Below are 24,403 nucleotides of genomic sequence, written 5' to 3'. Positions count from 1 at the left end.
AAATTCGAATTTGAATAGTAAACATGTTGCCCAGCTATGCAACCCAAGAGGGGGGGTGAATTGGGTTTCTAAAAAATTTTAAGCCCAACAGATTACTTATGAAGATCAAAACAAAGACTTTAATTCAATATTAATTACCTAAAGCAGGATTGCAAGGATATAATAAAGAAATAAGATAAAGCGATAAAGCACACTACAAACACAAGGATTTATAGTGGTTCGGTGCTAACCTTGCACCTACATCCACTCCCCAAGATCCCACTTGGGAATTTCAATCCACTATCCTTTGTATTCAATCCGAATACAAAACGTCGGAAACTCCGACACTAGCTATCCTAAGCTAGAATACAAGACGTCGGAAACTCCGACACTAGCTATCCCAAGCTAGATCACTTGTTTCCCGGGTACAAGTAAACCCAAAACACTCCGATTTCAGGTTCGGATCAACCTTTCCTTGTTTTGAAAATCCTCCAAACACAAGAACAAAAACTCACAAAGAGTAAGAGTATTTAGAGCACAGATTAATACAATAACAGCTCCTTAAATGAGCAAATATAACAATAAAAGCTTTACTCAAATGAAGAACCCCTTTTTCGGATTTTCTCAAAGTGGATGAACGTTTGAATGCTTGAGAAGAGGTTGATTGTTGATTGAAGATCTCTTGAAAGCTTTGAACGATCTCTAGATCAAGGTTGAAACAATAGGCGTGAAGAATTCTCTCCTTGAAAGATCTAGCTTTTCTCTTTCACAATCTCTCTGGTATATTGTGGATCCTCTCTCTTTTTCTCTTTGGATTTTTCGTTGATCTCAGGCTTTTTCTTGCAAATTTCGGATCCTTTCTTCTATTCTTCTCTTTTTCTCTCTTTTTCTTCTGTTTTGATTTCACGTTTGATCCGCTATTTAATCTGTAATTTCTTTCATCATTTAAAGCATTTTGTAGCATTAGAAGCAAGAGAAAATAATTTAGGTAGATAAAGAGCCGTTAGAGGATTTTTAGGAAGCATAAATGGCAATTAAAATGGACAAAAAAATAGCCGTTGCTGACATTTCCCGTCGCAGGGGTCGACTCATGAGTCGACTCATTATTCAGGGGTCGACTCATGAGTCGACCTCTGTTGCAAAAACCAGAGAATGCGTTTCTGGAAATTCTTGGCTCAAATTAGCAGGGGTCGACTCATGAGTCGACTCATGCCTTGTGGGTCGACTCATGAGTCGACTCACAGGTCATGCCAAGCCAGAAAACTAGCGTGCCAAGGAGAATTTTTGCGTGCCAATCAGCTCACAGTGCCATGAGTTGACTCATGAGTCGACTCATGCACTTCAAACCTTCATAACTTCAAAAATATAAGTCCAAACACAATGAAATTTTCACCAATAGATTTCAAATCATTTGTTCTACCAAATAGTACTATCAAATCAGGATTTTAGTGAAATTATGATTTTGCCCTTGAAGAGCATAAGGACTTTTTCATTTTAAAATTATTTGTATCCCTTCAATCTGCTTTGTAATCATCAAAATCAATCTAGGAGCAACAATCTCCCCCTTCTTGATGATGACAAAATATTTGAACAAAAATATTTATGTTAATGCATTAATTTCAAAAGAATCCATTTTAGGTGTATATGCTTGAAAAGAGTATGATTCTTTTGGCATGTAATATAAATACAAAAATAGTTTGTCCATTTTCTTAAAGATTTGAAAAGGGTATTAAATCATTTTGAGTTCAAGATATATCAGAGTAAGAGAAGAGAAATAACTTTTGCAATGTATCAGAGCAAGAAAAATAATTTTTACAATGATATCAGAAAAGATTTTATAATGTATTGGAGCAAGAAAATTTTATAATATATCAGAGAAAATTTCACAGTGTATTAGAGCAAATGTCAGAGAAAATTTCACACTGTATCAGAGCAAAAAAAAGAATATATCAGAGAAACTTTCTCACTGTATCAGATCAAATGTTATAATTTATCAGAGAAACCTTCACACTGAATCGGATTAAATTTTATCATGTATCAGAGCAAGTTAAAAGAAATTGTAGGATGTATCAGAGTAAAATAAATATCTTAAGATGTATCAAGGTGAGTATAATTTCAAAAGCAAGTTTGAATTTTAAAATATATCAGAGCATATATAAAAAAAATACTTATTTGCATTGTACTTATGATTTTGCTTTTGATGGATGACTTTTTGTTTAAGTTCTGTCTGATACCAAATTTTGATACCAAATTTCTCAAAGTTTTGTTTAATCTTTCAATCCTTGTTTTTGTTTAATTTCTCCAATATTTGTTTAATTTCTTCAATATTTGTTTAATTTCTCCAATATTTGTTTAAGTTCTCCCAATATTTATTTTAATTTCTCCAATATTTGTTTTAATCTTTCAATATTTGTTTTTATTTAATTTCTCCTCCTTTTTCTCATAATTTAGGGTTTTGCTTTTTGTCTAATTTCAACTTTTGTTTTTGTTTAATTTCTCCCCCTTTTTGACATCATCAAACATAGTTAACTCTTCCTTTTCTTTTTCTAAAATATTCTTTAATTTCTTCCTCTTTAGAGTTTTTCACAGATGTTTGCTCCCCCTTAATATAGCAATTATCAACAGCAAACAACAACAAGGAGAAGACATTATTTCAACAAGAAGAAAATATATAACCAATATATGATCATTACAAAGAGGTAGAAATATAGGTAAAAGATGATTCCATTAATATCATAATTGTTTCAATACATAGTTCTTGAAAATAAAATTCAACCAGCTAATTGTCAATACATGGCCCTAAGGTATAGATCCTAGAACAAGATACTAACTCCTAGGACCTAGTAAAGATCAAGATAAGTCAATGATCGGAGTCATCAGATATAGGGTGAGGAGATGATGGATCAGAAGTGCGTCCTCTACCCCGTCTGCCTCTGCCACGAGTAGGAGAGCGAGATGAACTGGGAGGCTGAGAATGCTGAGATGCTAGGGACTGAACAGAAAGGGTGAGTCTAATAGAATCAAGTACGTTCAGTGCTCTGGAAACAGATTGAAGTAGAGCAGTGAACTGAGTGGTAGCTTGCTCACTCAATCCTCGGATCTCTTTCCTCAGTAGCTCATATCCACCTTCTAGTGCTCCTCTGAGCCTGCCAGCCTCTGCAGTGAGGTCTGTGACCTCAATAGTAGACTCCTGTGGCTGGGGATGGGCCAATGCAAGGACTTGCCCCTGCAAGTCAAGAACTCTGCCAGTCAGTCTCCAGACTGTGTCCTCAAGCTGCTGTATCCTGACGGACTGATCCGAAATCATCTGAAACACAGTGGAGATGTGGGGAGTAATGGTCTGATCAAAAGAGGTAGCTCCAGGTGCAAAAGAAGTACTACCCCACTGACTAGACAGCAAAGAAGCCACACGCTGAGATATATGCTCGATCTGATCGTCAGCCAGTCTGAACTCTGAATGAGGTGCTCTGCTCTCTGGCTGAAACACTGGTGTGGGCATCCTAGTAAACTCAGAAGGGCCAGCCTCAGTATCAGGAATGAACTGGGTATCTGGTGAAGCTGCCCTGAAGTCATGTACAGGAGAAGATGGACCTTCTTCTTCTATTCTGCCTTCAGTTCTGTCTTCAGCTCTTTCCTCAACTCTCTCCTCAGTTCTTTCTTCAGAGCCCTTGATCCAACCACCAACAGTCTTTGTAATTCCCATTCGATGCAGACTGTGTTGGTTGAAAGTGTCCACATGTGAGAGCTTGGTAGGTGTCTCCCCCTCACAGCTAACTCCAAACCTCCTGAATACTCTAGTAAGGGCCATACCATAAGGCAAGTGTGCCTTGGATCTGTTCAAAGTTTCTCTCATGGCCTCTATCATAAGTGCAGGGAGGTTTAAGGGGGTCTGAGTGATGACATGAAACATGACACATACATCTCTGCCAGAAAGTAAGTCATGTCTACCACTCCTAGGAAAGAAGAGTTTTGTTACAATCTGATGCAGGACCCTCATCTCAATGGATAATAGCTTTGCTTCCAATTTGTTTAAATTTCCTGAAAAAGTTTCTCCTAAGATAATTCTAATCCCTTCTTCTTTAATTGGGAGTTCCATATATGAGTATCCTTCACTAGGCAACTGAAGTATTTCTCCCAATATCCTAGAATCCAAGCATATGTCAATTCCCTTTACAGATGAAGTCACTGACCCGTTTCCATAATTTAGGTTCTGGTAGAACTCTCTGACTAGATCAACATAGGTGACTTCCTTAAGAGAGCAAAAAAGTTCCCATCCTTGGTTTTTAATCTTGGTAGCAAAAGTAAAGCCTTCTTTCTCAAAGAACCGAAAATCTATATTTTTCTCGGTTTCTACTTTTCTATCAGAAAGAGGATTTACACTGGGGCTTATGGAGGATTGAGAGGGACCTTGAGCAGGTACTGAAACTGGATCGGGAACACTGGAAGACTGAGCATGCCTTTTCTTTCGGACAATTTTCTCAGGCCACGGATTGATTTCCTTCTTTGGGGAAGTTTCATCTTTGGAGCCATATCCAATAAAGTAGCAGACAAGAAGACTTGAATTCAGTGGAGGAGGGATCACAAGAGAGTAAAGAAGAATTTTGGTGGAGAAAGGAAGTGGATTTTGGATGATCGGTGAAGTTCTAGGGCACGTTCCACCCGAGCCAATCACTGCGAGAAGGCACAGAAAAATCCTTTCTAAGGTGACAATTTTTGGTGGAGAGTAGGAGGGAGAATTGCCTCAGAATTGATCCTTGGATTTGGAGCAAAAAAAAGAGATGGAAGGAACGGCTTTCGGAAGGAAGACGATGGGAAGATGAGTCGTCTCACAAACAGTAACCCTTATAAAAACAATGAACCCGTTGAAAGTTGGTGGGATTTACAAGTTTGCCATTGAGTCGACTCATGGGGGTCGACTCATGAAGTTCAGAAATTCAGCAAAAATGCAAATAAATTCCAAAAAAATTCGAAATTTTAGGAGAAGGAATTTTGCTCAATGATAAGTTTTTAGAGTGATAAAACTGAGCTTTTGGAACCAGAATAGTTATTGGAAATTGAGCTCTATTTGATATCAATTAAGAGAAGTTTAGGCAAATGGATCTAGAATTCTTAGATTTCTCCTAATTTCACAGAATCTATCCTCACTAAGGGCCTTTGTAAAGATATCGGCTAATTGATTTTCAGTGCAAACATATTCAAGAATTACATTTTTGTTTTGAACATGTTCTCTTATAAAATGATGTCTTATTTCAATATGTTTAGATCTTGAGTGTTGAATTGGATTTTTAGATAGATTTATGGCACTTGTATTATCACATTTTATTGGTGTTTCATTAAGTTTGATTCCAAAATCTTCGAGTTGTTGCTTAATCCACAAGATTTGAGCACAACAACTTCCGGCTGCAATGTATTCGGCCTCAGCCGTAGACAGTGCTACCGAATTTTGTTTCTTGCTAAACCAAGAGATTAGGTTTACTCCAAGAAATTGGCAAGTTCCACTTGTGCTTTTTCTATCTAATTTACATCTAGCAAAATCAGCATCAGAATATCCTAACAAATTAATTTGTGAGTCTTTAGAGTACCATAATCCTATAGTTTGTGTACCATTTAAGTATCTAAGGATTCTTTTAACAGCATTCAAATGAGATTCCTTAGGATTAGATTGATATCTTGCACATAAGCAAACACTAAACATGATATCAGGCCTACTTGCAGTTAAATACAATAATGAACCAATTATACCTCTGTAGTATTTGAAGTCTACGCTTTTACCTTCTTCATCTTTGTCAAGCTTACATGAGGGACTCATTGGTGTGCCAATTGGTTTGCAGTTCTCCATTCCAAATCTTTTGAGTAGTTCCTTGGTGTACTTGCTTTGGGTGATGGAGATTCCCTCTTTTGATTGTTTGATTTGGAGTCCGAGGAAGAAGGTGAGTTCTCCCATCATGCTCATCTCGAACTCCCCCTGCATAAGCTTAGCAAAGTCTTGACAAAGGGATTCATTAGTAGACCCAAAAATTATGTCATCAACGTAAATTTGTATAATTAGCATATCATTTTGGTTTCTTTTAATAAATAGGGTTGTATCTACATTGCCTCTTGAGAAACCATTATTTAGTAGAAATTTGCTTAGCCTTTCATACCATGCTCTAGGTACTTGTTTTAGACCATATAAAGCTTTATTTAATCTAAAGACATGATTGGGAAAAGCATGATTTTCAAATCCAGGGGGTTGTTCTACATATACTTCTTCAGAAATATATCCATTTAAAAATGCACTTTTAACATCCATTTGAAATAGTTTGAATTTCATAAAGCAAGCATAAGCAAGTAGAAGTCTAATGGCTTCTAATCTAGCAACAGGTGCAAAGGTTTCATCAAAATCAATTCCTTCTTCTTGATTATATCCCTTAGCAACCAGTCTTGCTTTATTTCTAATTATATTTCCATGCTCATCTAATTTGTTTCTAAAGATCCATTTTGTGCCAATTATTGAATAATCTTTAGGTCTTTTCACTAAGGTCCAAACATTATTTCTTTCAAATTGATTAAGTTCTTCTTGCATAGCATTAATCCAGTTATGATCATTTTCAGCTTCTTCAAAAGTTTTAGGTTCAAGTTGAGATACAAATGCATAATGATTAAGTACATCTCTAAGTGAAGAACGTGTTTTTACCCCATGCATAGGATCACCAATTATTAACTCCTTAGGGTGGTTGTGAACATACCTCCATTCCTTGGGTAATTCATTTGTACCTTGAGGTTGTTCTTGAATTTCTTCACCTCTTTCATTTTGTTCGTCTTCTTGATCCTTGTCTTCTGGAGTTGCTGAATCTTTCAGAGTGATCTCCTTTATACCTTTTATTAGTGGATCTGCATCATCAACACCCTCATTCTTCCTTGAAGGAAGATCGTTAGATTCATCAAAGACAACATGTATGGACTCCTCAACTACTAAAGTTCTTTTGTTGAAAACTCTAAATGCTTTACTAGTGGAGGAGTAACCTAGAAGGATTGCTTCATCTGATTTTGCATCAAATTTACCAAGTTTTTCTTTGCCATTATTTAATACAAAACATCGGCAACCAAAAACATGAAAATATGCAATATTTGGTTTTCTTCCTTTCCAAAGTTCATAGGGGGTTTTCTTTAAAAATTGTCTAATTAAAGCACGATTTAAAATGTAACATGCTGTGTTAATAGCTTCTGCCCAAAAATATCTTGAAAGGTTGCTTTCACAAAGCATGGTACGGGCCATTTCTTCTAAGGTTCTGTTTTTCCTTTCTACTACCCCATTCTGTTGGGGTGTCCTAGGAGCAGAGAAGTTATGGCCAATTCCATTTTCATCACAAAAATTTTCAAAGTCATGATTTTCAAATTCTGTTCCATGATCACTTCTAATATTTTGAATTGAAAACCCTTTTTCATTAGTGACTTTTCGATGAAATTTAGTGAAAATTTGAAAAGTTTCATTTTTGTGAGCTAAAAAGAAAACCCAAGTAAAACGAGAGTAATCATCAATTATTACAAATCCATATCATTTTCCTCCTAGACTTGTGGTTCTTGTTGGTCCAAATAAATCCATATGTAAGAGCTCTAAAGGTCTAGAAGTAGAAATAGTATTTTTGGATTTAAATGATACTCTAGTTTGTTTACCTAATTGGCATGCATCACAAATTCTATCCTTTTCAAAATTCAGTTTTGGCAAACCGATAACTAAATCCTTTTTAATTAATTTTGAAAGAGAATGCATGCTAATATGTGCAAGTCTACGATGCCACAGCCAACTAGTCTCATTTATTTTAGCATTTAAAGAAACTAGGCATTGCATGTCTAATTTAGTTAAATCATTCAAGTCTACCATATAAACATTGCCATGCCTATGTCCTATAAATTTAATGCCATCGTTAATAGGACTCGTCACAATGCAAACAGATGATTCAAAACTTACTTTATACCCTTTATCACAGAATTGACTAATGCTAAGTAAGTTATGCTTTAAACCTTTAACTAATAAAACATTCTCAATGTATTTGGAGGGAGTGATACCAATGTTACCTATCCCGATGATCTTTCCTTTGCCATTATCTCCAAAGGTGACCATCCCTCCATCCTTAGCATCAAGTGTGATGAATTGTGATTCATCACCAGTCATGTGTCTCGAGCATCCGCTGTCAAGATACCATTTCCTGTTTCCTTCTTGGGATGCTAGACACACCTGCAAGCACAGATCAAGTTTCTGTCTTAGGTACCCAAGCTTTCTTGGGTCCTTTCAGGTTAGTCAGAATGGTTCCTTTTGGAACCCATATTTTCTTTGTGTTTGCATATTTGTTAATAAGACATGTGTATGATTTATGTCCTATTCTTCCACATTTAAAACAAGTAATATTTGTAGACTTGTTACTTGAATAAATATCCTTCAGAAATTTTTATTTCTTCAGGGGTTTATAACCAAGTCCAGCTTTATCATATATAGCTTTCTGATTTTCAAGGATCATATTTAGTTTGTTTGAACTTAAGGTGAACTTATCTACTATAGATTTCAGCTTGTTCATTTCATCCTTTAAGTTTTGATTTTCTTGAATCAAGGTGAATTTTTCAATTGAAAGATTTTCAGCTTGTTTCACTAAGGACTGATTTTTCAATTTCAGCTCTTTGTTTTTCTTCCCTAGTTTCTTTAATTCATCAATTGAATCATAGAATGCTTCATGCAATTCTTCAAAAGTAAATTCACTAGTGGATTCAGAAGTTACCTCATTTTCATGTGCCATCAGGCATAGGTTGGCTTGTTCTGTTGAGGTTTCCTCGTCGGAGCTTGAGTCATCACTCGCACTCCAGGTAGCCATCATTGCCTTCTTTTTGAACTTCTTTGGACCTTTCTTCAATTGTGGACATTTGGATCTGAAATGTCCTGGCTTCTTGCACTCGTAGCATATAGGGGATTGATCTTTCTCCTTTTCTTTGCTTTGATCCCCTTTTGTGAATTTCTTTCTCATCCCCTGTTTCCTTTTTCTTAGAAACTTCTTAAATTTTCGGGTGATGAGAGCCATCTCCTCATCCTGATCTTCATCTTCAGAGTCATCCGTTTCATAATCAGGTGAAGTTGTGGATTTGAGGGCAATGGTTCTTTTCTTTTTGACTTCATCTTCTTGATGTTGCTTCATGCTAAGTTCATGAGTCATCAAGGATCCAAGAAGCTCTTCTAGAGGTAGAGTGTTCAAGTCCTTTGCTTCTTGGATGGCAGTCACCTTGGCTTTCCAAGTTCTTGGCAGTGACCTGAGAATCTTCCTTACAAGTTCACTGTTAGTATAAGATTTGCCAAGACTCTTTAAACCATTGATTATATCAGTAAAACGAGTAAACAGAGCAGTTATGGACTCATCATGCTCTATTTTGAACAATTCATATTTATGTACAAGCATGTTTATTTTAGACTCTTTTACTTGATTTGTTCCCTCATGGGTGACTTCTAACCTATTCCATATTTCTTTAGCAGATGCACAAGTAGAAATGCGATTAAATTCACTAGCATCTAGTGCACAATAAAGAACATTCATGGCTTTGGCATTTAATTGTGCCAATTTCTTGTCAACCTCATCCCATTCTTTCTCGGGTTTGGTTGACTCCTCACCATCTATTATCTTAGTGGGTGTGTGAGGACCATTCACTATGATACTCCACATATCATAGTCGAGTGCTTGTATGAAAATCTTCATCCGAGCTTTCCAATAGGTGTAATTAGACCAATTGAAAAGTGGAGGTCGGTTTGTTGATTGCCCCTCGGCTAGAGAAGTTCCAACATGGGTTGCCATAGATCTTTGGCTCTTTGATTGTTAGATCAAAGAAGGGCTAGAGCACCGGCTCTGATACCACTTGTTGCCCAGCTATGCAACCCAAGAGGGGGGGGTGAATTGGGTTTCTAAAAAATTTTAAGCCCAACAGATTACTTATGAAGATCAAAACAAAGACTTTAATTCAATATTAATTACCTAAAGCAGGATTGCAAGGATATAATAAAGAAATAAGATAAAGCGATAAAGCACACCACAAACACAAGGATTTATAGTGGTTCGGTGCTAACCTTGCACCTACATCCACTCTCCAAGATCTCACTTGGGAATTTTAATCCACTATCCTTTGTATTCAACCCGAATACAAAACGTCGGAAACTCCGACACTAGCTATCCCAAGCTAGAATACAAGACGTCGGAAACTCCGACACTAGCTATCCCAAGCTAGATCACTTATTTTCCAGGTACAAGTAAACCCAAAATACTCCGATTTCAGGTTCGGATCAACCTTTCCTTGTTTTGGAAATCCTCCAAACACAAGAACAAAAACTCACAAAGAGTAAGAGTATTTAGAGCACAGATTAATACAATAACAGCTCCTTAAATGAGCAAATATAACAATAAAAGCTTTACTCAAATGAAGAACCCCTTTTTCGGATTTTTTCAAAGTGGATGAACGCTTGAATGCTTGAGAAGAGGTTGATTGTTGATTGAAGATCTCTTGAAAGCTTTGAACGATCTCTAGATCAAGGTTGAAACAATAGGCGTGAAGAATTCTCTCCTTGAAAGATCTAGCTTTTCTCTTTCACAATCTCTCTGGTATATTGTGGATCCTCTCTCTTTTTCTCTTTGGATTTTTCGTTGATCTCAGGCTTTTTCTTGCAAATTTCGGATCCTTTCTTCTATTCTTCTCTTTTTCTCTCTTTTTCTTCTGTTTTGATTTCACGTTTGATCCGCTATTTAATCTGCAATTTCTTTCATCATTTAAAGTATTTTGTAGCATTAGAAGCAAGAGAAAACAATTTAGGTAGATAAAGAGCCGTTAGAGGATTTTTAGGAAGCATAAATGGCAATTAAAATGGGCAAAAAAATAGCCGTTGCTGACATTTCCCGTCGCAGGGGTCGACTCATGAGTCAACTCATGCTTCAGGGGTCGACTCATGAGTCGACCTCTGTTGCAAAAACCAGAGAATGCATTTCTGGAAATTCTTGGCTCAAATTAGCAGGGGTCGACTCATGAGTCGACTCATGCCTTATGGGTCGACTCATGAGTCGACTCACAGGTCGTGCCAAGCCAGAAAACTAGCGTGCCAAGGAGAATTTTTGCGTGCCAATCAGCTCACAGTGCCATGAGTTGACTCATGAGTCGACTCATGCACTTCAAACCTTCATAACTTCAAAAATATAAGTCCAAACACAATGAAATTTTCACCAATAGATTTCAAATTATTTGTTCTACCAAATAGTACTATCAAATCAAGATTTTAGTGAAATTATGATTTTGCCCTTGAAGAGCATAAGGACTTTTTCATTTTAAAATTATTTGTATCCCTTCAATCTGCTTTGTAATCATCAAAATCAATCTAGGAGCAACAAAACACTTTACTGTAATGTGTTCAGAACACAATACCTTTGTGCGGATAGTAGATCACCGTAATTTGATCATTGTCGAAAGAGTCTGATCATTGTGATGCAGCCACATAGCACGTCTGATCGGCTCCTCACGAGTGCTAGCTCATTGTAGAGCCCTTTCAACGGTCGATGCTGATCGAACTCCTTCGATCGATGTCTGCCAATTCTTTAGATACTCTGGATCATTAGCAGATGTACTTGAGAGGATGTTGAAGATCTCTCTAAAATTTGGTGGGCTCACAACACTCGTAGCTCACCTTCTCACTTCTCGAACCCCAGGCTGAAATCCTAGGGAACTCACTGGAAACCCTGCGCCCACTTGTTTTTTCTTTTCTTTCTTTTTCTCTCAGAAGGATATGGACTTCCTACTTGTGCACAAGGCTTCCTCACGCCCCACTCTTTTTTTCCAAAAAATTCTACGCACGCCCCACCTTTCTCCTCCTTTTAAAACAATGTCGAACGTGTCTTATCTGTGTGAGAGGATAAAGATAAGTGGTTGCACATTTGAATTCAAATCAAATTTGAATTCAAATGCAAAACCAACTCATCCCTATCTTCTTGGGCATGAGAAGAGAAGGGGTGTGAGTTGATTTGTGCATGGAGAGTTTACACGAGAAACACTTTCTCGTGTAAAATATGGGGTGCACAAGATAAGAGCATGGCGCATCGATTAGTTGGTTGCTCATTCAAATTCAAACTTTCTTTTGAATTTGAATGGCCAACCAACTTATTTTTATCCAGATAATTGGCACACAAGGGTGGGATGCCTTCTGCATGGAGAAAATTCATGAGAAGTTGCTTCTCGTGAATTCAAATATGTGCAGAAGAAGTGAGGTGGCGCAGGGAGAAAGGTCAAGGTGGTTTGAACCTAATTGAGCCAACGTAATCTAAATAGGCTAAGCACAATTAGACTAATTTAAACCCAACATAATTAGGCTTAATTAGGCTCAATAAAATCCTAATCAAATTAGAAATTGATTAAGCCCAACCCCTGATCAAATCGGGGATCAAACCATCTTGACGATTAGGTCAACTCTTAACCTAATCGGGTCAAACCCAACTGAATCCAATTCAATTGGACTCGATCCAAAAATAATTACTCAATCAGATTGAGTTAATTAGTAATCAAATCACTAATTAAATCTCTCATAAATATTGAGTCCAAATTCGATAGGCAATCGGGTATCAAAGTCTATCAATATGAACCTTGATCGTAGAGTCCCAAACCAGTGGGACTCTTGACCCCGGTACCCAAAATGTGTGAAACTTATGATCAAAGAATCCTGATTCTCGATCATAGAGTCCCAGACATGTAGGACTCATAGTCCACAAATATTAGAATTCTTCATCAGCCATCAGATCAGATAGGAACCTCTAATGTGTGTGACCCCGCAGGTTCGAACCTAAGCTGGTTGCACAGGAATCAATTCCTATACTAATCGAAGTAACCATCTAGCAATGGTACCTGACGTCTGGATAGGTCAAATAGTCACAATCGCAACACTCAGAACCTACGTGAATATGGTTACTATATAATTCATCCCTTTTGACCCCTGTGTTTAGGACGACTCAGGATTAAACTGTCAACCCTGATTAGATCATCCGAGTCATGCTCAACTCAATCAGTCCTGTGACTCCTCACTAGGACTACCCTGGCCAAGATTTTTCTAAATTGAAATACAACTATACACAGCTCCTGAATTGGAGTGGTCAATCCCATCTTGACACACACACCGACAAGTCAAGTACTTGACTACACCCAGCAGCCATCCGTCACTGAATTAAAAATTCAGGTAGTCCAGTGCCTAAGTGCAGTGAGTTGCTTGCAAGTCACCATGGCGGTCTCAGGTCGGAGGGACATTTATACCCATATCCCATCGGAGCAAATCTTGATAGCAGAGATAGCTCCGGAGTCGGTCACGTTCAGTGCAGATGTACTCTTACATCTCACCTGTATGCCATACCAGTGTCTCCACACTCCTTGGTTAAGAGGACAACCAACCTATATGGCACACAATGACCTATACTCGATAAATATTGTTGTCCTTGGTAACAACGTATCATTTGGTTGTGAACAGGTTTAAGGACTAAATGACAAATCCTCCTTTATCGAGTCTAAATAGTCCTAAGGACTTCATCACAACACAAGAGTTCATTAGAAGATGATAATTTATGATGAAAAATATCAAAATAATTTTTATTTATTTATAATTTATGTACTAATATAACAAAGAGCACAACCGTCAACAGGCTGACGATTGGCTTTAGGACACTATTCTCAACAACATTGACAGTTCACCTTGAGTGTGTTATAGTTTGACTACACCATAACTCAGTCTCCTAGCCTTTCGAAACCCTGAGGTGTATGTTGGCTCTAGCATATTCATTGTAGGAACCAGATTGCAACAAGATGGGATCTATCAGCCTCGGTAGATGAAAGGAGTAGTCCTATGATGATTGAAAGATTGAGTCTTTAAGCCCATGGCCATGGCAGAGTGAAATAATGGAAAAGAATTTTTTATTGAGATTTCACATCAGACTTAGATCGATCGATTGATTCATATGACTGATGTTGGGTTTGACGAGTTCACCTTAACCCTAATTCAGTCAGGACTCATGATAGAAGAACTCAATCACATAGGTAGCTGCACCGAGAGGTTAGTCTTCATTTTTGATGGATTACCATCATATACTGCTAGGTGTCACTAATGGATTTTGGGAGCAATTAGAATGATCTTGATGATCGATCATTCTAATTGTCTGAATCAGAAGAGTTCTGGTCCATCGAAAGGAGTTTCGATGATGTCGATGATGAGATCACGACATGTCTCATTACCATACGAAAATGAACCTAACTAGATCACACAAACAAGAGTTAGGGTCTGGATGTCATCAATCAAGCTAGCCCAGTTCGATTGATTTGGATTAGATCCAATTAGGTTCAAAGAAATCATGGTAACACACGATTGAGCCTAACTTTCTCCTCATGTAATCTTTTCTATCTCGACTGAGCCAAATATGATTTGACTCACCCAGAGAACCTTGAGAAGATTTCTTATAGTCTGACTGGAGCCAGTCCAGCTTAGAAAAGACTTATCTTAATTCATGAGATGAATTTAAGACAACACCTGTCAATTTCTGTCACTTGCCATTTCCATTTTAGGACATCGGTCAAACGTTGACTTATAGATCTTGAACTGAAGGCCACTTGGCAAGAGGTCATTGGAGAGTTTTTATGGAGTGTCTACCTACTAATTTTACCCTCAAAGTGGGTGCCATAATTAGATATAGCGTGCACCCCAAGTGGATAAGAATAGAGTCCCATGAGATGAGGACTCTATGCCTTGATCGACTCAAACTGTTGGACGCCAATCTCACTGTGTTTATCCAGTGTTGGTGCCAACAATAGGAGGGTTTGGTGGGGTTCTTATCTGATATGATCAGATGATATCACTCCATCAATCAAAATTTTTTTAGAATTAATTAGAATTTTTTGATTGGTCGAATGATGTGGCACTGCATGGTGCAGCAGGGTCTATTTAAACCCTATCTGTGCTTAGGGTTTAGAGAATCTGCTTAATACCCAGCAAAAACATGAAACCCCTCTACTTCTCCATACCCCCTCTTGGACGTGAAGAGGGGAGATAGAGGAGTAGAAGGCTGCAGGGATTTATCGAGAAGCTGCTGCTCCAGCTTCAGAAGATCTTTTGAAGATCTTACAGATCAGATCTAGATCTGATTTTTGAAGCAAAGATTTATGATGAGAAGATGATCTAGATCCTACTTGAGTGGATATCGATAGAGGCCAGACGACTGCGTGGCTATTTTAGAACCTCAGGCATTGCTGCGATCATCTACAGGGTAATCTAGTTACCCTATAAGAATTTCTCTAATCTTCAAGTTTTAGATTTAATTTTAGATTAAATATCAGATAATAAGAATCAGATCTAATAGACCTTAGATTTGAAATAAAGTAAGATAATTTTTTTTTTAAATATTTCACCCCAGATCTCATTAGATCTGAAAGATCCTACAAGGAAAAAGTCGATTTTTTCCTTCAGTACATACTAATGTATGCGGGCCTATGAGCACAAGTGCTAGAGGTGGATATTTTTACTTCATAACTTTCATGGATGATCTATCCAGATATGGATATGTCTATCTGATGAAACATAAGTCGGATTCATTTGAAATATTCAAACGATTTCAAAGTGAAGTAGAAAAATAAATTGGGAAGAGTATTAAAACTCTTCGATCTGATCGAGGAGGAGAATATCTTTCTAGTGAGTTTCTCACATATCTAGGAGAGAATGGGATTCTCTCTCAATGGATTCCTCCAGAAACACCACAGCATAATGGTGTATCAGAAAGGAGAAATTGGACTCTGTTAGACATGGTCCAACCCATGATGGGTTTTGCCAGCTTGCCGATATCCTTCTGGGGATATGCACTTGAATCAGCCTGTTATCTGTTAAATAGGGTTCCAAGTAAGTCTGTAATTAAGACTCCATATGAGATATGGACAGGATGTAAGCCAGCACTTTCACATCTTAGGGTCTGGGGGTGCCCGACCTATGTCAAACGATTAGTCACAGACAAACTTAGACCTGGGTCTGACAAATGCACATTCATCGGGTACCCCAAAGAGACCAAAGGATATTTTTTCTACCATGCTGATGAACAAAAGGTGTTCGTCAGCCTTAAGGCAATCTTTTTAGAAAAAAAATTCCTTGGTGAAGGAACCGTTGCCTCTAAGGTTGAACTTGATGAAGTTCAACAGATAGAAGGACCGACACCAATAGCTGAACCTGAGTCAGATTTGATTAGATCAGATTCGGAGCTCAATGTACCTACACCATTAAGATGATCCGATAGAGTACCACATCAGACGGACAGATACTATAATTTCTTGATCCGGAATGGTAATCCCATCGAACTCGGTGAGAACGATGAGGATCTGATCACCTATATAGATGCAATACAGAGATCTGATTCTGAAAAATGGCTTGAAGCCATGAAATCCGAAATGAAGTCCATGAAGGTCAATGATGTATGGACATTGGTTGACCCACCTGAAGGGGTTAAATCCATTGGGTGTAAAAGGGTGTTCAAAAGGAAAAGGGGTGCAGATGGAAAGGTGGAGGCCTATAAAGCCCGTCTGATTGCCAAGGAGTATCGTCAACGTTATGGTATTGACTATGATGAGATATTTTCTCCTGTGGTAATGCTCAAATTCATTCGGATAATACTTAAAATAGCTGTCCATCTGGATTATGAGATCTGGCAAATGGATGTAAAGATAGCTTTCCTAAATGGAGAGCTGACCGAAGAGGTGTATATGATACAACCTGAGAGGTTTACATCCACAGATGAGTCTAAGGTATGCAAGCTTCAGAGATCTATTTATGGATTGAAGCAAGCTTCTCGGAGTTGGAACATGCATTTTGATAAGGTGATCAAAACGTATGGCTTCGTCAAGAATGGAGAAGAGCTCTACATCTATAAATGGGCAAATGGTCCAGTTGTGGTATTCCTAATTTTGTACATGGATGATATTCTCTTAATAAAAAATGACATCTCTGCACTACAGGAAATAAAAGTTTGGTTGTCATCACAGTTCTCCATGAAGGACTTGGGTGAAGCATCCTACATCCTAGGGATGAAGATCTATAGGGATAGATCTAAAAAGATGCTTGGGTTATCTCAGTCCACGTACATAGACACTGTGCTGAAGAAGTTCAGCATGGAGAATTTCAAGAAGGGCTATCTATCGATAGGCCATAAAATTTTTATTTCTAAGAAGAATTATCCGATAACTCTTAAAGAGAGAGAGAGCATATGAGTAGAGTTCCATATACTTCGATCGTGAGATCTATCATGTATGCCATGATATGTACAAGATCAGATGTGGCATACTCACTAGGAGTAGTGAGTAGATACCAATCTGATCCTGGAGAAAACCACTAGAAAGTAGTTAAAGCCATCCTTAAGTATTTGAGAAATACTAAGGACCAATGATTGGTTTATGGTGAGTCAGATCTGAAACTTGTGGGGTTCACAGACTCCAGCTTTCAATCTGATCATGATGATAGTAGAAGCATGTCGGTTTATATCTTTACTCTAAATAGTGGAGCTATCTACTGGAAGAGTTCCAAGCAGCATACTGTGGCAGACTCTATTTGTGAGGAAGAGTACATCGCAGCATTGGATATCGCGAAGGAAGCTGTGTGGCTATGAAAATTCATCATCGAGCTAGGAGTAGCACCCTCCCTCGATGGTTCGTGTTAGATGAGTGCCCTAGATGCCAAATTGGCTGACACATTCCTATACAAATCTAAGGGCAAATTTATAATTTTGACTATAAATCAATAAATGGGTTATTCTTCTATCACATTGTGTACATTGTGTCTGTGATACATTCTTTGAGTTAGTAGGAATGTCAATTCATATTTTCAAGAGTTGAAAATTTAAGGCATGAATTTACATAACTAACTCATAAACAGCTCCTGACCATAGGATCATCACAAGAATGGTGATCGATCCAGAAGGTTAGTGTACGATCACTTTTTTAGAGTAGATATATCTTGAGTCTACGATGTGAAGATACCAAAGCGAGAGTACAGGTATTCATTAAGAATGAGAGTACTGAGCGTGACCATATCGAGCAGTCATAAGGAAGTCTACCTTCTCATCGATGACTAGCTCGATACTGTAGTTGTGTGTCTAGTTCTTTGACCTGAGGTGCATCGATAGTTCACCTTGAGTGTGTTATAGTTTGACTACATTATAACTCGATCTTCTAGCCATTCAGAACCCTAAGGTGTATGTTGGCTGATGCGTAGTCGTTGATAGCATCAAAAATAACTCTACTCACTACGTAGGTAGGATGAGTCGAGATCGTATCCTTAGGGACCTTGGGCTAAGTTGAGATTGCAAGATAAAAGAAAGAAGTATTATTTTTGATTTAGAAAATAAATTATCTTAAAATTAAGGTAATTAAAAAATAAAGAGCTCGTGAGTTTTGAATTACTTTGCACTAGCAGAGTTGTATCTCTTTTTTTAATTAAATGAATGCGATTAATCTTAAAAAAAATACCTATCTTTTCTCGGCACGCTCCGTACCCGTAGATCACGACACGTCTCCGAAAAGTATTAGGTAAACAACTCTTCTTTCCTCGGCATGCTCCGTACCCGTAGATCACGGTGCGTCTCCAAAAAGTAAAAATTATTCCTAATATTAATCTAACAGGAAAGCATAAATAAAAACATATGAAAGAGAACAAATAAAGAACTCATGATGATTTAAATAAAAAGTATAATCTTTATTACGTATAAAGAAATACAGGAAAGTTTAGAATAATAAACCATCTCTGTGTCGTTACAAAATTTCTTCTCCACTCTCGAGACTGCTAGCCTAGCTGCTCATGAAGTAGTCCCTTTCTATTCCTCTATGCAAGACTCTAGAAGAATTTCTGGGCTCCCCCTCCAATGGGAGTACAAAAGTCTTTTTATAGGTGTTAGGAGGGAGGAGTTTTACATGATTTTCCGATGTGGGACTAAAGAAAATACAAATCTTTCCTCTTAAAATAATTTTAAATATTAATTTTTTTCTTTTAATAAGCATCTGTTCGACCGCCATCAAAAACTCCCTGCGAACCCGTCTGTCGTGCGCCCACACCCATGCGATGCCGCACCCATGCCCGCACTCACACCCACGCCACTTCCGCACCGCGTCTGCTCCGCATCCACGCGCTCACGTGCACGCACTCGCCTGCTGTGCGTCCACGCGCTCATGCGCGCGCCCAGGAACAACTTCATGCTACCCTTTTTTATTCCATTTCCAAAAAGAAACTTTTGTTTCTTCACAATGACATCTACATGCTTTTTGGATTCCTTGCATAGTATCTTCATTTTCTATAATACCGGATGCATCTTTCTTTTATTTTAATTTTATTTTAATTCCAAATTTCTTTAAACTTGAGTCTTTTTGATCTATGAATCAGACTCTTTGTATCGGCGATCATCTTTCCTGTAAAATATAAAAAAAAGCATCAAATTCTTAATAAATAAAATAAATTAAATATAATTTTCTACTTTAAATGACTTAAATTAAGTGTTTATCACATCCTCCAACTTGAATTTTGCTCGTCCTCGAGTAAAATAGATATATCAGCATTATGTACCGACTCGATCTTGAATCAAAATTAGGTTAGGCATCCCAAAAGGTAGATGATACTTGGTCAGACCATTAAAGAGATATTTCATTGGATTATCAATTTGACCCAATTAGTGGCTGAGTATTAACTAAAGAAATTTCAAGAACTTTTCATTCACCAACTCCCCACTTTACTCTTTAAATCCTCTAACTTAATGGGAAAGAGATTTATTATCTTCTTGCAATTTAGTCCCCCCTCTTTTTTTTTTTTTTAACATTGCCTACCTTTTTACGCGAACCACAACGCTTACTTAGGTGAAAGGGCCCAGTTACTCAGTAGGAAACTAATATTTTTTTTTTAAATAAAAAGTATATTTTAAGGAAAATTTTTGCATACCTCGACCTTTCCACCCAATCTCTCATGAAGCAGACTCTCTATTGAGATCAGTAAGAAGAGGGTTGTAGAATCACTCTTAAAATTTGATCTAGTCTAAACCTTACCATTCATTGGGTTTTCTTAATAATTTATTCCTCAGTATCTCTAAAATTATCTTGACCATTAATCATTCATTGTTTAGGATGCCTAATTGACTCTTAATTAAAATAAAATTTGGATACACAAAACTAATTATTTTTGATCATACTCGAGGATTTGATTAATTTCCTTCCCCCCTAACTTAATCTACATTGTCCTCAATGGAGTAAGAAAGTAAAGAAAATAGAAGGAGAGAGTACACCTGGATAATTTTGCTTTGAAAGTTGAAGATAGCTTTATTGATTAATAGGCTCTTGTTCTAAATTTCTATAGCTGTAGTAAAGTAAGAAAAATATGAAATCATTGGGTTGCCTCCCAACAAGCGCTAAATTTTACGTCTTCAGCCAGACGTCAAGTTTATTGACAAACTCTTCCATACAGAGCGATCCTTTATTCTTTAAAAAATGATGATCAGTTAAAACAAAATAGAAGAAATTTGGGTTGCCTCCCAAAAAGTGCTAAGTTTTACATCTTCAGCCAGATGTCATATGCAATAAAACCAACAAAAGGTGGGCAATGGCTCATACTTGATTGTCCATGGAGGAGTGATTTTATCGTGTGGTGTATCCAACAATGTGTTAACTTCTTTCATATATTCCTTAAAGTCATACACTCCAAAGTGAGCCAAGCAAGTATCTAAGGGGTCAGGTGCTAGAATTGTGGGTGTTGCATCTTGTATAATATCCTCTAGTGTATCTACTTCGAAGCAACTATCCATTGATGGTCCTTAGGAAGCACCAAACACATTCAGTCTCAGTTTCTTATTCCCAAACGATACATCCATGACTCCTGTCCTACAATTAATGCATGCATTTGCCGTAGCTAGGAAGGGTCATCCTAAGATAATAGGAATTTGTCTGGGGTTGCCACTTAATTTCATATCGAGAACCAAAAAATCAACTGAAAAGTAAAACTCATTTACCTTGACCAAGACATTCTCAAGCATTCCATGTGGTTCCTTAATTGATCTGTCGGCTAACTGCAGTGTGACTGACGTGGGTTTCAGTTCTTCGAATCCAAAAAGTTCATACACCGAACTAGGTAAAAGATTCACACTTGTCCCTAAATCTAGAAGAGCTTTTTCAATGTGATAATCTCCTATAACACAGGAAATGATGGGGGCTCCTGGGTCCTTAAGCTTTGGAGGAGTGGCATATTGGAAGACAGAACTAGCCTGTTCAGTGAGGCATATTTTCTTTGAGATTTGTGATCTAGATTTACATTTTTGGGTGCACAGATCCTTCAAAAATTTGGCATAAGCAGGGACCTGTTTGATTGTATCTAGAAGGGGAAGATTAATTTGGACTTGCTTAAACAATTCCAACATCTCATCGAGTTTTTCTCCCTTCTTATCTGCAGGAATAGGAGCTTTCAGGGCATCCGAAAATGGGGCTTTAGGCAAGTAAGATGATTCTGGTGCAGTTGGTTTCTTCTTTATTTTAAGGTCCTTCTTGTTCTTGGGTGATTTAGATTCGGTTAAAGGTTTAGGATCGATCTCATTGGTTTTACTAGTGTGTTCAATGACCTTCCCATTTCTCAAAGTCATGATTGATTTGGCATGTTCAGAAAAAGCTTCTAGGGTATTAGAACTTTCAATCACAAATTGCCCTCTTGGGTTGCTCTCAGGTTGACTAGGTAATTTTCCTCCTTCCCTCCTACTGAATGCAGTCGCTAGTTGACCTATTTGGGTCTCTAGCTTAGCAATGGATTGTGTGTGGGAGTTAAGGATCTGAGTGTTGACTTCTAATCGTTCTAGTACTTTCAGAACTTTTTCCTCAAAAGCTGAGCTGTGACCAGTAGTAGACGATTGAGGAGCATTTTGAAATTGATGGTATGGTCCATGCCTATATGTTGGGTTCTGATATTGAGGTCGAGGTGCGACAGGGTCAACCATTGGTTGTGGTCTCTAGAAAAAATTTGGATGGTTTCTCCAGCCCGGATTGTACGTACTAGAATAGGGGTTGTTCCCTGGTCTATGAGTAGTTTGGGCTTGATGGACTTGTTCTTGTACATGTTCATGAAACTGTGGTGCAACCGGACAATCATTCACACAATGAGTGGGGCTCGAACACAATGCACATATATCTTGTATCTGACGGGATGGAGAAGGTGACTGTCCTATACTTAATAATCGATCTAACTTTTGGGACAATTCATCTACCTTATGATGGATATCTATGGCATTTCCTACTTCATATATTCCATCTCTCTTTGGGTTTAACATGGGTTTATCTCAATAGAGGCAGACATATGATGTAATGAATTTTCACTTAAAATTTCAAACAGTTGCCATGCCTCATCCTCACTTTTCAGGATGAATGGCCCACCGCATGATGCATCGACCATTTGTTGATGTCTTTCAGATAGCCCATCATAAAAACATTGGATTAACTACCACTTGGATACAGTATGGTGGGGATATTTTCTAGTAAGGTCCTTTAATCTCTCCCATGTTTCATGAAATATTTCTCCATCTAATTGGGAAAAACTAGTTATGGCTTTCCTTATTTGATTAGTTTTTCCTATGGAAAAATATTTCTTGAGAAACTCTCCTTGCAACTGGTCCCAGGTTGATATAGTCATGGAATCCAAATTATGTAGCCAGTATTTGGCTTTGTCCTTAAGTGAGAAAGGGAATAATTTTAACCTAAGAGCATCATCGAAGAAGTTGTGAATTTTGACAGTTGAGCATATCTCAAGAAATTCTTCAAGATGTTTATAAGGGTCCTCATTACTAAGTCCATAAAATGAAGGTAACATTTGGATTATACTGGACTTAATTTCATATTGAGTGGCCTCCACAGGGGGTACTTGAATACAAGAAGAGTAGGTATATGTGGAAGGAGTAAAGTACTCCTTCAATTGCTTGGGTGGATCATTCTCCTGATTTCGGTCCATATTTTTACGTCTGTTGGCTCTAAAGGTTCTTTCTATTTCTGGATCAAAAGGTTGGATTTCTGATCGTAACGATCTATGGCCAAGCATACACCTTACAATTATACTGTAGAGCAAACACAGAAAATTTTTCCTTTTATAATATATATTTTTATAATAAAGTAAGAAAATAATGAAGAAAATCTAAAGAGAAGAACCTAAGAATCTTAAATCTATGAAAAGGGAGAAATTAGTTAATGTTTAGATGTTAATTGCAATCAACTTAAATAATCATAGACTCTCTATCCTAAGGTTAACTTAGATCTAGACAGCTCCTAACTTCCAAGATCACCTTTGAGCACTCCAAGCTCAAGACTGACTAACTGACTCGGCCAGGTAAGCGTAAGATGTGGGAGGTTCCCTGCTCGTTGCTTTTCTTAGACACCAACTGAGTTGGCCAGGTCAGTCAACGGAACCAATTAAAAACCACTTTCTTTAACCACTTGCCTTAGACACCAAGCAATTAACCAATCTGCACTCGATTCCACTCTAGAGCTTTCTTGTCCTATTGAGCTCAAAATTTTTAGGGCTGACGTCTAGTTGATTTTAAAATTAAGGCTTGGTTTAATGCAAATGTAAGGGAGTGATTTTTGGGTCAAGGAAGGGTGATCAAATCCCCACCTTATCTGGTTAATGGGTTATTGCCCTTAAGATTAATTATGGAGATGCAATGCAAAGAAACACGGTGTCCAATCAAGTTAGAAATTTTTATATTTGAGGTTACGTTATTTTAGTTAAGTGTTATGAAATGTTAGTAGCTTCTTTTTTTTTTTTTTTAAGTTTATAGTTTTATCTTTTTATATATATTTTTTTATTTTTTTATTTTTTTAGTTTTGCAAGAAAATAAATTTAAGTGATTAAGTCTAAAAAGCAATAAATCACTAGGCTATAAAAAGTAGCAAATTATTCTAAGCAGAAAAATTCCTAAGATTAAAAGGTAGTAAATTAGTTATGCAAGGTAATTATGTAATTATACAAATAAGATTATCTAGCTAGAAAACACTGAAAAAAAAATTAAAGTGAGAAATAAAAACTGAAAAGTATTTTTTTTAAAAAATTTTTTTTTTCAATTTTTTAATTCAACTGTGCCAAGATCCCCGGCAACGGTGCCAAAATTTGATGCGTAGTCGTTGATAGCACCAAAAATAACTCTACTCACTACGTAGGTAGGATGAGTCGAGATCGTATCCTTAGGGATCTTGGACTAAGTTGAGATTGCAAGATAAAAGAAAGAAGCATTGTTTTTGATTTAGAAAATAAATTATTTTAAAATTGAGATAATTAGAAAATAAAGAGCTCGGGAGTTTTGAATTACTTTGCACTAGCAGAGTTGTATCTCTTTTTTTAATTAAATGAATGTGATTAATCTTAGAAAAA

General features: G+C 37.3%; 1 non-coding gene across 1 annotated transcript; it reads left to right on the top strand.

Annotated features, from left to right (window-relative positions):
• Window positions 1–22,497: 22,497 nt before the first annotated feature.
• Window positions 22,498–22,603, top strand: LOC140853564 (small nucleolar RNA R71). Its single transcript, XR_012136634.1, has one exon. It is a non-coding gene; the product is annotated as a small nucleolar RNA R71 (small nucleolar RNA).
• The last annotated feature ends 1,800 nt before the right edge of the window (window positions 22,604–24,403 follow it).

This window comes from Elaeis guineensis, chromosome 13 (assembly GCF_000442705.2).
Source record: "Elaeis guineensis isolate ETL-2024a chromosome 13, EG11, whole genome shotgun sequence".
Classification (NCBI taxonomy): Eukaryota; Viridiplantae; Streptophyta; class Magnoliopsida; order Arecales; family Arecaceae; genus Elaeis; species Elaeis guineensis.
This window is presented reverse-complemented; position numbering and strand designations above follow the sequence as displayed.